Consider the following 21,785-nt stretch of genomic DNA (forward strand, 5'->3'; position numbering starts at 1 on the left):
CTACTCTAAAAATTAGAAGTAGAGATTGATCTGTCTTGGACCAGTGTGAATTTGGTGGATCAAATAAGCAGTCAGTTTCTTGGTGTATTTTGCAAGCATGGCTGGTGTGGTTTGCTGACAGATTGGGTGCAGCATAAGAGAATCGGAGTCAAGGGTGCCTCCACAGTTTTAAGCCCAAGCAAATGGAAAGATGGAGCTGTCATTTACTGAAGTGGGGAAGGCTGTTTGAGAGAGAATGGCAGCATTTCAGCCATGGACTTGTCATCATTGAGATGTCTGTTAGACATGTAAGGAGGCTTGTTGATTGGATGGTTAACATGAGTGTGGTGTTCGGGGGAAAGGTCTGGGATGCAGCTACCCATTGAGAGTTGTCAGCATTCAGATGGTAGGAGATCTCCAGGGATTGAGGGGACAGAGAAGAGGCCAAGTTCAAGGGCTGCTCCCGGGAGCGCTCCAAAGTGAACAAGCAAAGATGAGCCAACACAAGAAACTGAGAAGGAGAAGCCAGTGACAGAAGAGAACCAAAGAGGGTGATGTTCCAGAACCAGAAAAAGAAACTTTTTCAAGGTGGACAGAGTGATCAACTATATAAAATGCTACTGACAAATCAAGATAAGGACTAAGACTTAACCGTTGGACTTGGCAATACCAAGGTCACTGGTAAACCTGACAGGCGTAGTTTTTATGGAGTGATGGAGGCAAAAAACACTGGTTAGACTGAGTTTGAATGAAATTGAGAAAAGAGGAACTGCAGGGATCAAGTGCAGATGACTCTTTCAAGGAGAAGAGGAATGAAGCAGTAGCTGGAGGGGTAGATGCGGTCAGGAGAAGATGTGTATGTGCATATGTGTGGGGTCAGTGGGAGAAACAGCTGCCACAGATAGACAGATGGTGTCGGGGGGCAGATGGGAGTGGTCCATAAAGAGAGGAACATTGTAAAGAGAAGGTAGAACTGCGGAGTCAAGTCCTTAACTAAGGAAGGGAACAAGATGCAATACAGAAGTGGAGGGGTTGGTCTTAAAAAGGAGCATCGGGCTTCCGTGGTGGTGCAGTGGTTGCGGGTCCGCCGGCCGATGTGGGGGACATGGGTTCGTGCCCCGGTCCGGGAGGATCCCACATGCCGTGGGGCGGCTGGGCCCGTGAGCCATGGCCGCTGAGCCTGCGCGTCTGGAGCCTGTGCTCCGCAACGGGAGAGGCCACAACGGTGAGAGGCCCGCGTACCGCAAAAAAAAAAAAAAAAAAAGGAGCATCATCCGTAGCAACAGGCAGAAAGTAGAATAAATGGGCAGAGATTTGATGGTGGGCAGGTATGAAAGCACTCCTTTGCCATTATTTTCTCAGGTAAGTGGGAAATAAGTTTCTCGACTGAGAATAGAGATGGGAGAGGAGGTGTTAAAAATTTAAAGAGGGAAAAAAGTGTGAAATAGTCATGGAGATTGGAGAGGATGGCAGTGGTTCTCAACCAAGGCTGCCCACTGGAATAAATGAAGAGCTTTAAAAAAAGATACTCATACCCAGATCCACCCCACAAGAATTTAGATTTCATTAGCTTGGGGTGGAATTCAGGCAGCAGTACTTTTTATAATCTTCCCCAGCTAATGATAACGGAAGCCAGAGTTGAGAACCCCTGGATCAAAGGCAAAGAGTAAGGACCTGACAACTCCAAAGTCCACTTAAGGGTCATGGTCATGAATTAGAGTGAGACCAGTCAGGATGGTGGTGTGAGCTCAGTAAATGAAAGCTGCTATGTTTATTATATCACCAGCTAAGTGATATAAACCATCCTTGTAGCAAATATAATTTTGCTTTTATCTCATCCAAATGATTCACCCAATTAGTGTACATCATAGGGTTTTGAAATCATTTGCAAATAACTAAAACCACAAATGTATATCCTTGAATCTCGAGGAGGTCCCCTTCTGGTTCTTTTTATGCAACACTGAGCACTGCACATGGGGTCGCTGGGCTTCCCAACAACTGCAGAAATCCCAGGCCACCCCTCCTACCCTGCCAGTGTCCCAGTGTTAATACAACAGTTCTGTGCCAGCGTTTCATGAAGCCCCTCCAGTCCACACCACCTGGAGCCTCTATTTTAGTAGGTTCCATGTTTGCAATTCCTGTCTGGTGATCATCTCTGCTCCCTCCAGGGAGGTCTACCCTTGATCCCAGCCCTGAGCCTGGAGAGATCTCTGTGATGTTAAGTGCCCCAGTCCAGCCAGGCTGGGTCCCTGTCCATGTTCACCCCACCACTGGAAAAATAGACTGCAGACTCTATCTTGAGCCAGACTGCCCTGGATCGAATGCCAGCAGAGGGCAGAAGCCCTGTGAGCTCGCCTGCTGGGGGAGCCCCTACTATTGGCTCTTGTCCCCCACTTACGCGTGGATCTACTGACAAGTCCCAGTTGTGAACCTCCTCCTATCTGCTGCTGCAGTTCCGGGGAGAATTGGCAGCTCCAACGTTCCTTCCTGCAGCCTGGCATGTCTGAAACACCCTCCATTCTACTTGCCCGGCAACGCCTCCTGCTGGGGTCTCACCTCTTCTTCCCTGACCCCACCCCTGCCTCCTGCTCCCAAAGCACCTCGTGCAGCTCCTGTTCATCTGGTCCCTGATCCCACGTGCCTGTCTGTCCTCCTAGACGGAGGGTCCTCCAGGGAGAGACTGGGTCTCATGTATCCTCATCTCCCCAGGGCTTAGCAGAGTGTCTGGCCCACTAGGTGACCGATAACTGAGAATAACTATTAAGAAGTGCTGCAATATTGAAAAGAGCTACCATTTATTCATCACTAGTCACATGCTGCCCTAGGTTAATCACTACATCGTACTCACACCAATGCTATGAGGCAGGAATGATGAACACAGACTGCAGAGGAGAAACTGAGGGTCGGAGAAGTGAAGTTCCCAAATTCACATAGCTGAGAAGTGGCACATCTGGAATTAAACCCAAGTCTGTCTGGCTGCAAAGCCTATGATTTTTTTCTCAACCTCGGGGCTTTCTGAGAAAGGTGACCCTACAGATGGTGATGGAGTTGCCTCCCAGCGTTCCCACTGTGAGTCCCCTGGACTGGCTGGGAGACAAGGGTGGGACCCTCCGAGCCCAGAAGCATTTCCCTAAGAGGCAGCTTTCATCCGTCTCCTCCCTACCTGTTATTTCCTCTCCTCCAAATCTACAGGCCAGAATAAACTGTGCATTGTGTAGAGCAGAAAAGGAACCGCCACAAGCCCTCCAGCAGGAAACATCTTCTGGGGATTTATTCCTAACGCCATCGTCATTAACCACCCCCCGCTCTCGCCCTGGGCCAGCATCCTCCCAACAGCATACAATTGACAAAGGCGATCCTGCAGTCTGCTCAGATACAAGATGATTCAGCCTAACTGCTTTTTTCAGAGCTCCCTCACCGCCTTCCTCCCTCTCACCCCTAGGACACACTCCTACGCCCCTGGTTCCCAGCGGGATAAGAAAAGGTAGAGCAAGGTCCCAAACTTGATTGGCCGCCAGGGCTCAGCTCCACGGATCAGCCCAGAGGGCATTCCCTACTTCGCCTTGTTGCTTGTCTCTCACTCCCAAGGCCGGAACTGACAGGTAGAAGAAGGACTATTCAGTGGGGCAGAAGGGCCCAGCGGAGCCCCAGGGTGTTCCTGCCATGTGCTCTCACCCTTGGCTTTACCTAGAGAGCACCTGCACTTCAGGACCGCATCCTGGTCTCAGCAGGTGGGTGGGGGCGGGGAGCATTGGGAAGGCTGAGCTCAGTCCACCAGGCCTCCTAAGGGCAGGGGGCTGTGCAGAGAACCCCCGCAGTGTCCCTGCCATCGGGGAGACACCGTCGAACATAGCTAACTTCATATAATCTAGTAAGTACAGTGTAGGAGATGAAAGGTCTTCTCTTTGCTTTGGGTGGCATGAATTTCAGGGACTCATCCTGAGCTGAGGCTGAGCTAAAAGGCCTGTCTGGGCAGAGCAGAGGCCAGGGGGGTGAGGAAGGAAGTGATCTCTTCGTCAGTAAGGCGTAGCTTGGCTCTCTCTAAAACCTCCACCACTGCCACCCCACACACGATACACGCAACAGGGCTTTTGGGCCCCCAGGAGGACACCAGGCCCCAACCTAGACCTTGGAACAATCCTAATCCTTCCTGGAGCACAAGTAACTTGCCTTGGGCCACTCTAGCCCAGTGCCAAGGGCTGGCTGCCCGTCCACTCTGACGTGTTGCATCAGAGCCCAATTTCTCTGGGGCCAGAGTCCTCATCTTGTCCTCATGAGTACTCCTAGCACTCCTAAAGTCTGCTCCAAAGTCCCCTGACGACTCTGTCCCTCCTGTCCCTTTTCCAGACCAGGAGCCTCTACCAGATAGACGTGGCAGGGGCCTGTTCGCCTGGCAGCTCCAACGTTCCTTCCTGCAGCCTGGCATGTCTGAAACACCCTCCTCTGCCCGGTATAAATCACCAAGCTGTTGACAGCCATCCCGACTCCACTCTGGCCCAGACTTACCTAGCAACCAGGAAGGGAGGCAGGAGCCTTCCCACACCCTGCAGTGGGGGGAGCCAGACAGACTGCTTGCCTCGCTCCCCTCCCTCTACGCCACCCCCCAACAGGCCGCCCCAGCTCCCTCCACAGCCCCCAGCTGGTTATCTGAACCAGGAAAGCACAGCTTCTGGCTGGCTGACTACATTGTTTGTTGCAAGCCTGAAGGACCATGTCCATGACTGTGAGAGTTTTTACACACACCTGTGGGTGCTCGAACAGATGTCTGTAAGCTCTCAGAAGAGCGAGGGGTGTGTCAGCAATAACAAACCTTTCTGTGTGGCTCTTTTATACTTTTATACTTTCTCGTCGTTTCACATCTATGATCTAACTGGAACACAGAAACAAATCTGAGGGGAGGCGGCACCAGAATCATTATTCCCTTTTATGAATCAGGAAACTGGAGTTCGAATTGAGTAGCGTGCGACCACACAGCTTCTGGACAGTAGAGTCCGAACCACAATTTAGGATTTATATTTACCTAAAAATTTACCTAGAAAATTTACACGCAAAATGTTGGGCTGGCCAAAAAGTTCTTTTGGGTTTTTCGGTAAGATGGCACGGAAAAAACCCGAACGAACTTTTTGGCCAAGCAATATATGGCTGTCATAGGTCTGCGTGTATGGAAATACATAAAACATATTTACCTATAAAAATGTTTTGATATTTATTTGTATTTGTATATGTTATGTTTCACAAAGGTGGCTAATTCAGATCTTCTGTGCCCTGCAAATCACAGCACAGGAGAGAGACTATATGGGCTTTGGAGTACAGACAGCTCAGGGGGTTCAATCAGTCTTACCCCTGAGTGACTTTGGGCAGATAAGTCTCTCTCAGCTTCAGTTTCCTCATCGGCACAGTAGGGATAATTATCACCATTCTGTAGGGCTGTTGGGCAGCCTAGAGAGATCTATGTGTCACACCTGGAACGCTGTGGGCACTTAATGAACAATAGCTATTCCTTCATTCACCCTCTGTTCCCTGACCACAATAGATTACCCAGGGTTAGCCAGACACACCACATACTTTCACTCCTCCCTGCTGGTACTCCTGCTGCCTCCAGGCCAGGAATGCCCTGCCTCCCATCCTCCACCTATAGGGACTCTTCTCATCCTTCAACATCCAGTTCAAACACTATCTCCTTTGTGAAAACTTCCCCACTGTCCTAGGGACCCCAACACCCCAAGTGTCCATCTAATTTACAAAGTGTTTTGTTCTGCCTAGAGTCCGGTGTTCACGTAACTGACTCACCAACTTCTCCGTGAAAAAACAAGGCCTTGTTCATCTATTTGTATCTCCCACCTCACTCCCCACACCCTGAGCATTAGTATTTAATGATGCCTTTTAAATTAGCCTTAGTGGTTTGATTCAAATAAGACCAGTTGGGGGGAAGGATAAATTAGGAACTTGGGATTAACAGATACACACTAGTATACATAAAATAGGTAAACAACAAGGTCCTACTGTACAGCACAGGGAACTATATTCAATATCTTTTGATAACCTATAATGAAAAGAATCTGAAAAAGAATATATACATATATATATACACATATATATATAACTGAATCACTTTGCTGTATACCTGAAACATTGTAAATCAACTACACTTCAATTTAAAAAAGAAAAAAAAAAGATTAAAGAAGTAAAACACTGAAAAAAAAGACAAAAACAAATAAGACCAGCTCATTACTTTTTTAAATCAATCGATGCACAAAATTATACAGAGCTAAAAATCACCCAGGATCCCTGCATCCAGGAAAAAAAAATAGATTAATATCCTTCCTTGCATGTCTCTACATTTACATCTGAACAGAAGTGTGGAGGATGGAAGAATGCATGAAAGAAGAATGGGTGGGACTGCTTAATACAACAGCTGGGGTTTTTTATTGTTTAATTTAATTTTAATTATACAGAAAAGTAAAATAGAGGAAAAGCTGAACTTTTAATAAATTTTTCTACATCAAAATGATGTTATTTCCTTAAAGACTCCTCCAAGTTTAAGAGAAAAAAAATAATTGATTTACAATGTTGTGTTAGTTTCAGGTGTACAGCAAAGTGATTCAGTTATACATGTGCATATACTCATTCTTTTTTTTTTTTAACATCTTTATTGGGGTATAATTGCTTTACAATGGTGTGTTAGTTTCTGCTTTATAACAAAGTGAATCAGTTATACATATACATATGTTCCCATATCTCTTCCCTCTTGCGTCTCCCTCCCTCCCACCCTCCCTATCCCACCCCTCCAGGCTGTCACAAAGCACCGAGCCAATATCCCTGTGCCACGCGACTGCTTCCCACTAGCTATCTACCTTACTACGTTTGTTAGTGTGTATATGTCCATGACTCTCTCTCGCCCTGTCACAGCTCACCCTTCCCCCTCCCCATAACCTCAAGTCCGTTCTCTAGGAGGTCTGCATCTTTATTCCTGCCTTACCCCTAGGTTCTTCATGACATTTTTTTTCTTAAATTCCATATATATGTGTTAGCATACGGTATTTGTCTTTTTCTTTCTGACTTACTTCACTCTTACTCATTCTTTTTTAGATTCTTTTCTCCAATAAAATTTTAAAAATTAAAATAAAGGGTTAAAAAAACGAACTGAGAGGTTGGAGCCATGATACTAACACCCTACTTAGACAGTGTGAGAGAGGGAAAGTTAGCACCTAAAGTCCTCCCACTCCCTCCCTCAGCTCTCCATTTCCATTACACTCTTTTCACTTCCTCCCATTCTGTTCCTTAGACTTACAGCCCACCCATGCTAAGGTTTTCTCTATTTGAGTAGAAGAAGGGCTCTCCAAATGACCTATCACCATGCCTTCCAAAGGGTGCTTTTGACTAATCTTTTTCATCATCAAGTAGGTTTTCCCATGAACGGCTCATATGTGTTATATGAAGAGATGAGAATGGCTACCTGCCTTATTGTTACAGAGTGATGTAATTGAGTGTAAAAGTCTTCAGTCACACGACCTTTCCCTTGGAACTCTGTAAATATTTCCTCTCCATGTTCTCAAGTTCTGCTTCTGCTGCAAATCAAGTCTGAGATCAACATGACCTTTTCCCTGGGGCAGAAATGAATTGCTCCCAATATCCATTTTCCTCATCTTCCTTTCAGTAATAAAAGGCCTTCCCCAAATCTGAGTTCTAAGAGGGTGCACGGCCACCCAGCTGGAGATGTTTTCCCAGGCTCCTTTGCAGCCAGGCTTGTCTACGTGATTATGTTGAGGTCAATGGAGCACGAGAAGTGACCTGTGCCTCCACAGGTAGGCCAGTTGCCCTTCTGAGTGATCTTTTTACAATCTTTTTACAACCTCTAGAGCTCTGATTTTCTCTGATGAGTTTCTTCATCCTTTTTCTCAGCATATACTGTGATTTTCCTTATGCATTTCTCTCCGTTAGTAATTTAGTTTTCAGTGGATTCTACTTTGTTCCTTTATGAACTTTTCCTCTAATGATGTAGTTTGTGTCCTCAATTTTTTCCTTAGCTCTGTAATTGCCCTTTTTATTTCATTCTGTAGTTTCATCATCTTGTCTTTGAGCTCTCAGTTGATTAGTTTTCAATAAACTTTATTTTGAATGAATAACTGAATGAATCCTCCTACTGCCTCTTCAGCCCAAGAGCCAACTCCAACCCAGAAATTATCTTGGGGGATGGGTAGAATAAGCCATTTATCACTGAGTGAGGCAGAATAATATTACTTATGTGCCATGCCTTCCACCTTCCTGATCCTACCTACCCTTCAAGGCACAGCTCAAAGCCCACCTGCTCCAGACTCTTCCAGCCCACCCAGGTTGCTCCCTCTCCAGCCCCCAAAGGGCTTCTCTGAACTAAAGGATACACAGGTAATGCCTGGGCTACTTAATGAACTTGGACCTTTTGAGAAAGGGGATGAATCTTCTCCTTCTCCCTTGTTACACCTGGTTGGGCAATAAAGGTTTTCTTTGAAGAGTTCTGGGCTACTGATTCTCTGAATGAAAAGGGGGATGAAAACTAGAACCGAGACTCCGAAGAGGTCTTCGACATCAGACTCACTAGTGAGAACACCATAAGGCAGGTGGAGGAAGAGAATTCAGCAAGGGTGTGATTTTTGAAAGATTAATAGAGACGGAAGGATCACCTCAGTCTTCAAGGCAGACCTTCTCGGCCCCTGCAGGCACCGCTGTGAGGGTTGAGCAGGCCTACATTCAAGTTCAAGCACCTCAACTCACTCGCTGTCTGACTTTGAACAAGTCACCAAACCTCCTTCAGCCTTTGTTTCCTCACCTATTAAACAGAAATGATAATAGGGTATGCCACCATAGAGAGGTTAAGAAAATTATATTTGATGATGGGTATAACGGTTCCAGCTTCATCTCCCAGCACTTCCTGCCTTATGTGTTCCCCTCTGGGAACATTAACCTGCTAGTGGCTCCCCCGCACATGCCATTCTCTACCCCACACCTTCACTCCTGCACTCCCTTTTCTCCTTCAAATGCTCTTTTCCCAGAGGCTAGCAGCTACTACACTCTACAACCCAGCTTAGGTAGGTCATAGGTCCTCCAGAAAGCTTACCCAAACTCACTGTACGATCTTCTCAACCTCTGTATACATCCAAATCATAATATTTATCACAGTATATTGTTATTAATATCTGCATGCCCACCTCCAACTAAGCTCTTAAAGGAAGAGAACTGGGGGGCAATTTGGGTCTATGTTCTAAAACTGAACATTGTGCGTGGGCTACAGCAGGCACCTAGCGTTACCTGAACGAGTGGACAAAGCAAGGACTCTGAGAAAACAGGAAGAGGAGGACACAGAAAGTTTGTCTGCCACTAACTTCTAAGGCCCCGCCAGTTACACTGAACGCATGTGTGCATATCTACAGTGTGTGTTCTTAGGGTAAATACTCCCAATGCCTAGCATAATGCCTAGCACACAATAAATATTGACTGAACAAAATAATGTTGAGTAAACTTTACAAGAGAAGAAATTGTTCAAGAGCCTCCAAGCACAGCTGCAGATAAGCCCTTAACAATGCCAATATTGAGCTCCATTTACCACCTAAAGGCATCGAAGGTAGCCAAGCAATGGTACCCATTCATCTGCAGCCATGCTCGCTACTGGTGGGTGTGTTTATTCCGGTTATAAACAGATAATGAGTACAGGTGCTTTAAAAGGCAGGTGGGGAAAAAAAAAAAAAAAGGCAAACCAGGCTTGATGAAAATAACTCTTAAGAAAAAGGGGAAGAAGCAAATGTATGTTGAATCCGAATGTCAAGCTATTCACACATGGCTGTCCCATGAGTTCTTTCATTCATCTGTTCTTAGAGGAATGGTAGAAAGCTTTCATCAGCCCCATAAGGACAAATTCAACCAAGCTCCCAGTGAAACACAAGGATGAAGGGCATCTCAGCCCCAAAGGACTGGGAATGATTAGCAGTGGAAAAACCTGTAACATGATGTAGGGAATGAGCTACACCCAGTGCCAGCATCACTACTTAACAGCAGTGAATCTTGGGGTAGTTCCCTAGCCCTCTCTGAAGCTCAGCTTTCTCATCTGCAAAATGGAGCTGATGATACCAAGACACCAAGGCTATGAGGGCTGGATAAGGGAACAAACAGGGCCTTATCAGGGTCAGGAGCACAGCAAAAGCCTAGAAGATCGTAAACTTGCCATGTTTCCTCACTAAGACTTGGCTAAGACTTAAGTCCAAGAGGTTCTTCCTCATCCACAGGAAAGAAAGAGATAAGCATTTCAACTCCAGCTCAGAGGACCTTTGAGAGGTTGCAAAGGGTAGAGTGTTCCTAAAATTAAAGCTGAATGACGTCTCAGTCCTGTGCTAGGGAAACCAGGAGATGGATGCAAATTTAGAAAGACTGTAATAAAAAAAATAAAAATAAAATTACAATCATCCTCCTGGGACATGTAGTTCTTTTCTGGTTGCCAGATTTCCTGGTCATCTAAAGTGTATGTGATATATTTATTTTTGTGGAAATAATTTACGAATATAAAATCAAGTTGAGCTGAAGCCAAGGACAAAACAGGAGGAGGGTTGCCAAGATCCAGGGGAAACAACGGTCTAAGTCTCCTTTGAAGGCTTCCATTTTATTCCACCTTTTTAGAGCAGGTGACAAAAGCTCCACTCACGTTGTCTGTAACTTGTCCCACCCCCTCAGTCCGATTTTCCCTCTCTCCCACAGTCATAGACTCTCAGAGTTGGAAAGGGCCTTACCAGGCATTTAGGTCAACCTCTCTGAAAAGCAAGAATCCTCTGATGGCAAACAAGTTGACTTGAGACTTCTGCTTAGATACTCCCATGGCAGGGAGTTCACTGTCTTGTGACCTAGTTTGTTCCCTGGTTGGGCAGTTCTGCTGAGTAAGTTCTTCCTTATCTGCCATTCTGCAACTCTGTACTGGTTTTCCTCCCCCCCAGCAGCAACACAGTATAACTCTAATCATTCTTCCACATGAAGAAACTGCCTCTTATTTTATCTCCTGCAGGCTAGAACACTCCAGTTTCCACATGTATTCTACCTCCAATATGGTGTCCTAAACCTCTGTCTTCCAAGTAAGCCCAATTCTGGGTGTGCTTCATTTTATCATGATCTGTACAGGACCCAGCGAAACACGAGTTTCCAGATGGGTCTGAACAACAAGGTAGAGTAGAACCGGCACATTCTTTCCTCCAGAGCCTGAGATCAATTCCTCCTCTTCTTTGCTTCTCTCTCCTCCCTCCCATCACTCAAGTTCCAGTCCTCCCACCAGATGCCACCGACCCTGGGAAGAGAAACAAATGTGGAAGAGCCAGGGATGGTGGAATGAGGAGGAGAAGGTGATGGCGCAGTTCAGTTTCTTGCGCTGGCAGCCTAGGGCACCCAATCAGGCAGGCCAACTCCAAAAATAACCTTCCATCCCCACAGCTGGCTCTTCGTAGCTTCCCGGGAGCCCTTCATTTCAGCTTTCCAGGGCATGGTTCTCAGTGTTCCTGCACCCATTTTCTCGCCACCCTTTCCAGAGTTTGATGGACTGACTTCATTTAACCATGACATTTACGACCAGCGTTCCATATGTCCAAGGTCTAAATACACTTAGAAATATATTTTTATGGAAACAGATATCCATCAACAAAAGACTGGTTAAATAAACACATCCATGATATAGGTTGTGATGCAGCTATGAGAAAATAATCTGTATATACTGATATGGAAAGACGTCCAATATCTATAGTAAAGTGAAAAGGGCAAGTCTGTAAAGTTGCAGTTACAATGTAATCCATTTACTGAGTTTTTTAAATGTATCTGCATATAACCATGAATACACACATAGGTACATCCAAAGGAGGCTGAAGGACCCACAACAAACTGCAAACAGTAGTCACTTTGCCAAGAAGTGGGATTGGGGGAAATGACAAAAGGGAAGGTGGTTAATTTTTTACCCTATTTGAACATTCTAAAAGAAAACATTACACTTATTATTTGTGTGAAGAAGCCCCTAACTTTATGTATAGTTGCCCTTTTTTATACTTGTTCCCCATTTGATGATCTCAAAGCTGGAAGGGGCCTAGAGAGCTGCGAGTCGAATCCCTGTGGTGGCATGCGTCCTGCCCAAGGCCACACAGCTAGCTCGAGACAGCCGGAGGAGACCGCAAGTCACAGTGCAGGCCCGGCGATAATGGAAGCCCCAGTGTATTAAAGAGAGGACTTTAATTTAATTGCTAAATCAAATCAATTTTCTCCTTTCAGTTGAGTCAAAAATTCCTACTTGGGAGCAACAGTGAGTTAGGAGAGACCAAGACAACAAACTTGGAGGAGAGAGGGGAGCCTGGTGTCTTCTCATGGAGGAAAAGAGGCATCAGAGAAGATCTGTTTCTCAGGCATAGCTGGCAGGGCCCTACCTTTTCTGGGCTTCCTTGCCCTCATCCATAAATCAGAGGGAAGGGGTTGAGTGAAAGGAGATTCGCAAGCATGGGGTGCCAGCTACTCATCTGAGCGAAGACCTCATCTTCAGAACGAGACAGGCAGCAACTCTACTTGAAGGTACCCTACTACCACCAGCCTGTCAGTCTCTGACCTTCATTCCATACGGAAACTCTGCTTCTGGAGAGGGAAGGCTGGGTTCAAGTCTGATGCAGGGCCAACTAATGCTGAGTTGCTTGGGCTGTCACATGGATTATTTCATTCACTACTCACCAAATTTTTTATAAATGTGTTTAAAGAAATTCAGAAGTCACTTGCCAAAAGCATACAGCGGGTAAAGGGTGGGGCCTTTATGCAAAATCAGGTCTTCTGAGTCTAAATTCAGTGCTCCTTTTATCGCATCTCTTTGTGACACGGGACACAGCAGGAAAATTCACTTGAGCAGTAAAACTACTTAAGTTTTACTGGCTCTTTCTATCTCTCTCTCTCTCTCTTTCACACACACACACACACACACACACACACACACACACAGTTCCATAGGTAACAGTGACAGCAGACACGGGCTCCAAGAGCAGCACAACCCATTGCCTCAAATATGCAACTCAGTGAAATATTTATGGCTAAGCTGAAAAGATGTCTGGGATGTACTTCAAAGTCATGTGGGGTAGAGTGTGGGGTTATAGACCAGCCATGAGTTTTGATAATTGTTGAAGGTAAATGATTATAAATGGGGGGAAGGAGGTAATGACACCATTCTTTTTACTTTCGTGTGTTTGAAATTTTCCATAAGAAGACTTTTGTAATGCAGCATGCAAGTGATCATTTCTCTCTCCATTTGTCACCTAGTAGGAGGTACCACTTTAATTAACTTTCTGCCTGCTATCATGGTAAGAAAAAGTATTAGGACCAAAAGTTTCTGCAGCTTGTGAAAATCCCAATTATAACACTAATAGCTATCACTTACGGAGGACTTCCTATAAACCTGGCACTGTACTGGACCCTTTAACTATGATTTTGTTTAATCCTTACAATGGTCCAGTGAGGTAAGGGCTGTTATGCCCATTTTACAGAGAAGGAAATTGAAGCTCGTCTATATTGGTGGTAATTGGTGAACAAGAATTCAAATCCTGAATTACTTATGCTCTTAATTCCTACTGTTCCCACAATCCTATTGGAATTATCTGGAATATGGACAGAGATTTACTCACAAACATTAGTCATGGTGTCAATTACAGTAGAGAAGAATTAGAAGTAGTTTGACAGGCCCACAGTGGCCCTCATCCAGGAAGCCTTCCCCACTGCTCCGGTCTGGGGTGGTTGCCCCTCCTCTGCATTCCCAGGGTACCCTGAACTAGTCTCTTGTTACCGCATCTCCTCCATTGGACCATGAGCTCTTCTTATACAGTTTTGGTTTAGAGTGGGCCCTCAAAGATGGGAGGAATGAATTAATAAAGGACCTTGGAGTTGCTTATTTTAACACGTACGGAAACTGAAAACCTGGGTGTTAAAATAAATTGTCACAAGGGCAGGACTAGAACCCAAGGCCACAGGCAGGGCCCTTCTCTTTCCATTAGACTTTAGGCTCTTCTAACATGAAAGATGTATATATATTTTTAAATGGTATCTGGATGCTTGAGGCATGGCTGGGAAAGGGGAAAGAAGATGGAGACTCCTTCCTCTATAGGCCTTCACTGAAATTCTCACTAGAGTGATCAGATCCCATGGGACCATGGGACCTTGGAGATGCTGATATGGTGATGAATGAAAAGGTGCAGCTTTAATGAGGATATAAACTGTGACATGGGTATATGAAAAGGTTAAATAAGAAAGCCAAGAGTTACTGTACTTGCAGTATGTTCTCTACCATTTAGAAAAAACAAATCCACTAAAAAAAAAAAAAAAGACGAGGGAAAATTGCCAATTGTTAAAAATGGTTGCCTCTGAATAATGGAAATTTTTGCTGTTTCTCTATACTTTTTTGTACTTTCCAAATTGTCCTCAATGGGCATGCTGTATTTTTATAATCATAATGACAAACAAAATTTAAATCACCAAGTTGATTCTAAAGGCTAACCTGACCCTTCTAGTAACGACTTAGAAAGTCACTCCAGTATTTTAATGTGATGATACCACATTGCTTACTATGTTACTGTAACATATACAACTATTAAAAGTACATCTATCCAAGTCAGAATATATGCAGTATACCTGCAGACAAGCAAGAAAAAAGGTATTTTTTTCCCCAATTCAGTTCTTACTGAATAAGTCACTGATACCAAGTCTAAGCAAATTCTCAGGACTCTAATGTTCCAGAATATTACTGCAAATTTCATTAATCAATTACTCCTGTCACTTTTTAATGCAACCACATCTTCACACTTACAGAGATCCACATTCTCTTTGAAGCCTTCCCTCTTCCAGTCTCTCGTTGACCGCCTGCTCTCGGTTTAACTTATGAAGAAAAGGGACGACCCCGCCACCACAGAGATCAATTTTGAGATAAATTAGATCTATTTTCCGTAGGCTATTTCTATCTTCTTTTTATTTTTTTATATTTTTTGAATTTTTGAATTTTATTTTATTTTTTTATACAGCAGCTTCTTATTAGTTATCTATTGTATACATATCAGTGTATACGTGTCCATCCCAATCGCCCAATTCATCACACACACCCCCTCCGCGGCATTCCCCCCTTGGTGTCCATACGTTTGTTCTCCACATCTGTGTCTGAGGGCAATTTCTGAGGGGAGACCCAAATGTGTTCCAAGCAGGGGTGGGTGGGCAATGAGTGGATCCGGCTCTTTGTAACTCCAGGTCCAGTACAGGAACCATCCCCACACTGACCTGCCTCTGCTTGTCAGTAAATACGGAGTGAATGAATAGAAAAGACTTTAGATTGCACTCACCTGGGTGTGAAAGTTCTGGGTTCGGTTTTTTGTTTTCTACTAGGTTTATTTACCTTAGAGTCACACACACTTCACAACCCCCCAAAGGCCCTTTTTACAGTCTGACAGACATTCACCCCAGTTACTGACTAGGTTGGGTCTCTCATCTAAGCACAGGGCTTACCCAATGGGGTTATTCTCCAACCGTCATTCTCTACCACTAAAAAGCTAGTGAGCACCCAACCCTGACAAGAGGTCTGAAAAGGTGTAAGCATGAGTCACGTGACTTAATACCCACCCCAGCCCCAGGAGATGCATACATGTTCTTCCCCTTACATTATACCGCGTAGAGATGCAACCGCCTGGTCCTGAAGGAACACAGGAGAGGAGGGTTGACCCAAACCCGATCCTCTGCCTCTAAGGGCCAAGCAGCTTCCACTGCTCCCGAACAGCCTGTGCAGAGACTGGGCAGGAGGGACTTTCATTGTACAAAGAAGGACACCGGAGCCCAAGAAATTAAGTAGCATGAAGAGCTAAGTGGGGTCTCTCTTCTGACTTCTTGCTGCCTTTCGTTTTACGATCATAGTTTAAAACAGCTCCCTACTGGGTAAGCACAAGGCAGAGGAAACCAGGGCGAGAGTAAAGTGAACCAGTTAGTACACACTAAAGAAAACCGATCCCCAGTGATAACTATCAATATAATACTCCTCACCATAGCTACCACTGGGATCCAGGGCTTTGTTTAACAACCAAAACCTATTTAAGTCCTTAAGGAATTCATCCTGTGACTTGAAGGGTGTTGTTATAACAACCATCATAACTTGGACTGTACTCTGGGGTACCAACAAAAACTCATTTGATGCAATGGTTTCCCTTTCACGCAGAAAGAGGCACTAAAAGCAGACATCTTGCTGTGTGTCCTTAGGCATGTAATCTCTCCTCTCTGAGCTTCAGTTTTTCCGTTTAGAAAAACTGGCCAGGTGATTTCCTAAATTCCTTACAGGGTGAGAGTCCTGATGAGATCTCTCATCAAGTGCCAAGTGGAATTACCACAGAAATGAAACAGCCTGGAAACCCTAAGAAACAGGTGCAGTCAGGAGATAAGAGGGACAGGGTGAAACAGCACGTCAGCTTTGGGGAAACCCAGACTCAACATGTTTTCTTTGGTTTTCCAACTTTTCCTCTGCCAAATGCAAACATAAGTAGCTACTTCGTGGGACTCTCATTTTTAAACATTTAATTAAATACAATCAATGAAAACAATGCTTTGTTCTCCCACAAGTGACTCACGAGTAGCGTCCTAGGAGACACTTTCTTCCTGGAGTGCTTATGCCCAAACAAAGGCCTCCTGGCACAGGGATGACAGGCAAAACATCCAAGTCTCCACAGCTGGCCCGGCTCCAACTTTGAGGGGAAAGGGCAGCCAGAAGAGAAAACTAACTACGCTTATGAAAGGCTAGGAGAGTAAGGAATTACTAAATCTATCTTTTCTCAAATGGGTAAAGAACTCTTGAAAGGGATAATGGAAGGGTGCAGATTTCAATCTGAATTACTTTCTTTGTTTAACTCTATTCTGCCTAAGGCCACTGCCTTTTCAGCCAACCACAGAATCCCAGTTCTGCCTTTAGTTGACGGCATGGCAGTGTGCAGTGTGGGAGTTGGGAGACCGGGACTCAAGTCCTCTCTAGGTGGCCGATTTCACTCGGTTTGAACTTGGACAAGGACCTGAACCCTCCCGGCCTCCGTTTCCCGGCCTGTAAAATAAGAGGGTTCACTGGATGCTCTCTAGACTCCCAAAAACCGGGGCGCAGAGCCGGAGGCCCTCCAGTCCCCCCCCACTCGCCCGCCCCAGGGACAGGTTAATCTGCGCAGCTGGCCAAGGTGAAGCCGAAGCCCGACCGCTCCGCAAGCACAAGGGGGGCGGTGCCTAGGTTCCCGCGCACACCACCCACTCCCACAGCCTGACGGGCTTCCTTCTGCACCCACACCATCCCCTACCGAGCCAATGCACTCCCCCGCCCCCAACCACCTCACTGCTGCCTGAACAGGTCTGATGAACTAAAATCTGCAAAGCTGAGCTGAGCATACGTAGGCAAAGAAAAAGCAAAACAAACAAGAGGCCTCTCTTTCCGGACCTCGGAATTTCCCTCAAATAAACTCGGATAGAACTGAAAATAACAGCGTCCCCACCTAGAACAAGAGTGCTCGGCTGGCCTTGTTTGTACAAACACACAACAAGCCAAAAGGGGCCAGTGACACCGGGGCTGGCTAGACCTACAAAGGCAAAGCGCAAGCGAAACCCAAGACTGCGCTGGGGGCCGTTTAAATCGAACTGTTCTTTCTGCAGGCTAAGGAGGCACTCGCCGTCCCCAACAGAGGCAGTGCAGGGACAATGGTGCGCTGGGCACTGTCATTTTTTTAGAACGGGGACCCACAGACCTTTAATTCAACCCCTGTCTCTAAGAAATCACCGTGAGGTGGAAGTGAGGGGTGGTCCGGGTCATCTCAACTCATGCACCACGGCCGGGGACACACTCCCGGCCTGGGGTAATCTTTTGTGGCTTCCTTCTCTTTTCGTGTTTCCCTTTTTAAGTCTGGCAATTTGGTCTGATACCCAAGTGGTACCTTTTAAACGGGTCTGTCGTCTTCCTCCAGCAAGTGACGCCCCCAGCGCCGCTCCCTCCCCGGCAGCTGAGACAATGGCCGGGTTGCGCAGGGCGGCTCCTAAGGGCTAGCGGCGTGCCACGCTCCCAGCACAGGGCGCACGTGCATTTGTTATGGTACCTGTGCCCCCATCCCCGCCGCGGGCCTCAGTTTCTCCGTCTGTAAATCCGGCAGGCGAGATGTGCAGGAATCTGGACTCTGCAAGGCATCCCCCTCCCATGCTGACGGTGCAGTGGAGAAAGCGGGGTTCCCCGCGGCCGCGCGCACGTGGGTTTGTTGTGGGTCCGCAGGCTAGTGGAGCCTGGGAGAAGCCAGGGCGGCCCCTCCGCCCGGATTAATCCACAGACACCCGCAGCCAAAGGGTGGCCGGTCAGCGCGGCCAAGGCGTCTGAGGGGTGCTGGACACCGATTCCCTGCGCCCTAGGCGCGCCCCGGACCCCGCCGCTCCGCTCCCATCCTGTGCCCCTTCGCTCCACTCCTCCCGGGGGGCTCGGGCCGCGCCGCCGCCCACCGCAGCCCTACTCACTCGCTGCGCTCTCGGCCGCCGAAGCTGCGGCAGCTCAGCCAGCTCCACGCCCCAGCCGGCAGGCAGCGGGTTCCCTTTGTTAGCGCGGGGCAGTGCCCCAGGCGTTTTCCCCAGCCCGGCCCTGCGCGGGACTCCCCTCCCCCGGATGCCTCCGGACTCCTCGCCCGGCGGCGGCCAGAGAGCCCGGGAGCTGGGAGCCCCAACGCAACAGTCCCTGAAGGAGGGTCTTTGGGGAGGAGCGGGGGGACAGGGGATGAGGGGTGGCGCGGACGCGGGAAGGAGGGAAGAAGAGTGCGGCGAAGGGGCGGGGGAAACGAGCCGTCTCCGTTATGCAAATAGTCGGGAAGACGGGGTGGGTCCCCTCGCCACACCGCACCCCAAACCGGCCCAGCCCTCCGGAGGTCGCTAGCGAGCAGGCCTCGGGATTAGGGGTGCCTGGTTAGGTGGTGCACTTAGCCCCCGAGTGATGCTAGGATCCGGTCTTCCCCGCCCGCGCCTCCCCCCCCCCCCGAGGGCGGGCCGAGGGCCGAGGGGGAGGGACAACGCGGAAGGGCAAGGTTCCCAAATCCTGGCTCTACCCTAGCCTCACAGGTGGCGGAGGTTTGAATCCAGCACTCTCCTAGCAAGCAGGGACTATAAATCCTGCCTCTGCTACCGACTGTCTGCATGACCCTGAGCAAGTCCCTTAACGTCTCTGAAGCCTCGAATTCTTCTTATGTAGAATATGAAACAACAAAATCTATTTCACAGGGTGTGACAAGAACCTCCCACACACTACAGATACAGAAGGGAAGGAGGGTCAGCGAGTCCCTACCCGTGGAGATTTCCACGCCAAGCTGTCTGCAGGCTGGTGGGCAGGAGGCCTCAGGGAGGGTGGAAAAGGGAGTGAGTTTCCTTCCTTCCCTGGGGCTGAGCGGGGGCTGCTGGGAGGAGGCGAGAGGAAACCACTTGTTGAGCAAGCGTCATCACTAAACACTGACCATCCCTGGTGACCCCGGGGACCACTTTCCTAAGACAGAAAACCACCCTGTAGGAGGGCCGGAAGCAACCTTTGGCCACCAGTGCAGTCCCCGTAGAAAAGACGTGACTACCAGAGGCAATAATCATCTGCCGAAGGTCTATGGAGGGCCCACTTGGCGCCCGGCTCTGTACTTGGAGGGAAGGAGTGGTGGGGGACAGGAGACAAGGAGAGTGGAAGATAGCGCGGGTCCTCTGGGAACAAGAGTCCAGTTCACAATAGAGTGCGTGAAGCCCAGGCCCAGAACTTTGTCTCCAAATCGAGTTGCCCTCTCCCCACCACCATCCTGGGAAAGGGAAGATGGCGGCATCTTCATCTCATCCCCAACATCCTTCTTCCAAACACTGCTTCCCCGCACCCCAGATCCTGGACCCCTCCTGCTGTCACTGCTGGCCCTTCCCAGCTACTGAGGATGCACTACTGCTCAGTACAAAGAGCTCCAGCTGGAGAGGGTGACAAGCAGAGTGAATTCAAATCTCTATGACCAACTAGCTATGCACTCTTATGTAAGCCCCTCAGTCTGTTTATGTCTGGTGTGGAGAAGGTGCTCATCACAGTAAAATGTATCAGTTAATGAGTGGAAACAGACACACTCTTAAGACTATTTCTGGGAGGGTGATATATTGACTTTATTCCGAAAAAAATGGAAACAAGACTTTGTGCAGGGGCATGACATACCCCTTTGTGTTTTACACTGGTTTCTCCGGCAGTGAGCCTCCTGGAAAATGGATGGCAGGATCAGAGATGAAAGCACGGAACACAGAGATCAACCTGGAAGCTGACATCAGTGGAGATATAATAGGAGTGGTGGCAATGACAGAGGGAATGAGAAAAGGACATCCAAACAATGGCCACCATTTGGGGAGCAAAAGCATTCTCTCCTCATCATAGGATACGTGGTGGCCTTAGCCTACCCTTAACCCTATCTTGTGGATGAGAAAATTCAAGTCACTTGGAAATGGAAGAGCCCGAATTTGAACCTCTTCCACATTCATTGAAAGCATTCATCATTTCCATCCTCAGCATCACTTTTGTGTCAAAACTACTTAGGAACCAAGAACAAGAAACAGGGGAGAGTTTTCTCTAGAAGGTTCTCATCACCAGAAGAACTCCAGCCAAGGTATGGAGAAAGCAGGGGACAGGCTCACTCTGGAGGCTTGGCTTGCAGGACTGGGATGACCACAGAGGACAATAGAAGCCCAGGAAGATCCTGGGACTCCAAGGCAGATGAGGAGGCAAGTCGCAGCGCCGCTGGCAAATTTCCAGGCTGGGAGCAGCTCGGGGTTATTCCCTTTGGGGGCTGCTCCCTCAAGGTTGCTGTGTCTTCAGAGCCTTCGGGGCCTTCTCACCCATAAGTGAGAAGCAGGAGTCTGGACCCTTGGATGGGGGATGGTCCGGTCCTCCCGAGCCTATATAGGAGGCTTCACTCCTCACTGTCTCTGGAGCCCCTGCCTTGGCGGCATGTTTTCCTGAGAAGTTAGAGACCTACTTGCCCTCTGGACACCATCTCAGCTCCCTGCCCACCGCTGGCCTCAGCCTTTGCCCATGAATAATATTTTTGGTCATGCCTTTCTCAGTCATCATTTTAGGCAGTTTCCTGGCTAATGCAAATAATGCCCCCCTGCTTTTTAACGTTCGTTTACAACAATCCACTGGCAAATAATATTTTCATAGCACTCTTGAAGTGGAGGTTGATGCTATTACAAAGTCTTGGGTGGGGGTGAAAGGAGACACAGGCATGTTGAAAATAACCTTCTAAACTTCTTCCTCACCTCACTATAAATGTTCATCAAGCCCTTAGATAGCGCTCCCTCCTCTGCTTGCTTTTGTTAGGGGTACCACTGACCAAAACTGCCCACCCTGGTCAGGCCCGATAGTAACCACTTGCATGCGTTATCTTTACAACAGGAGGTCCTGGTAAGGAACGCGGAACTAACAAGCTACCACCAACTGGAAGAATTCGGAAAGGTCAAAAGGAGAGAGGAGACGCCAGTCCATATGTCTTACTAACTTCCCAGAATCCTTCTTGCTGGAATCCATCTTGGCTAAGCGATGCGCGCACCACCAGGAAAGACCCTGAGTCAGAATGATTGGCCAGAGACAACGCGGAAACTAACCCCATCACCATAAAACCTGAGACTGCGAGCCATGTGGCAGAGCAGTTCTCCTGGGTTCCCTTACCCTCCTGCTCTCCGCCCAGGCGCTCCTCAATAAAGTCTCTTGCTCTGTCAGCACATGTGTCTCCTCGGATAATTCATTTCCAAACGTTAGA

At 47.5% G+C, this 21,785-nt stretch overlaps 1 protein-coding gene across 3 annotated transcripts in view; it reads right to left on the reverse strand.

The window, feature by feature from the left end:
* The window catches only part of ST6GAL1 (ST6 beta-galactoside alpha-2,6-sialyltransferase 1), a 147,805-nt gene extending 129,188 nt beyond the window's left edge, over positions 1-18,617 (reverse strand). Inside the window, exon 1 of one of the 3 annotated variants that reach the window (XM_082840528.1) lies at positions 18,496-18,615. The gene's annotated coding sequence lies outside the window, so the exon portion shown is untranslated. Of the gene's footprint in view, positions 1-17,930; positions 17,949-18,495 lie in introns of those variants that run through there. The other 2 variants (XM_082840529.1, XM_082840535.1) reach the window with 2 other exon arrangements.
* Positions 18,618-21,785: the final 3,168 nt, after the last annotated feature.

The sequence above is a fragment of the Leucopleurus acutus genome (assembly GCF_964270905.1).
Source record: "Leucopleurus acutus genome assembly, chromosome: 5".
NCBI lineage: Eukaryota > Metazoa > Chordata > Mammalia > Artiodactyla > Delphinidae > Leucopleurus > Leucopleurus acutus.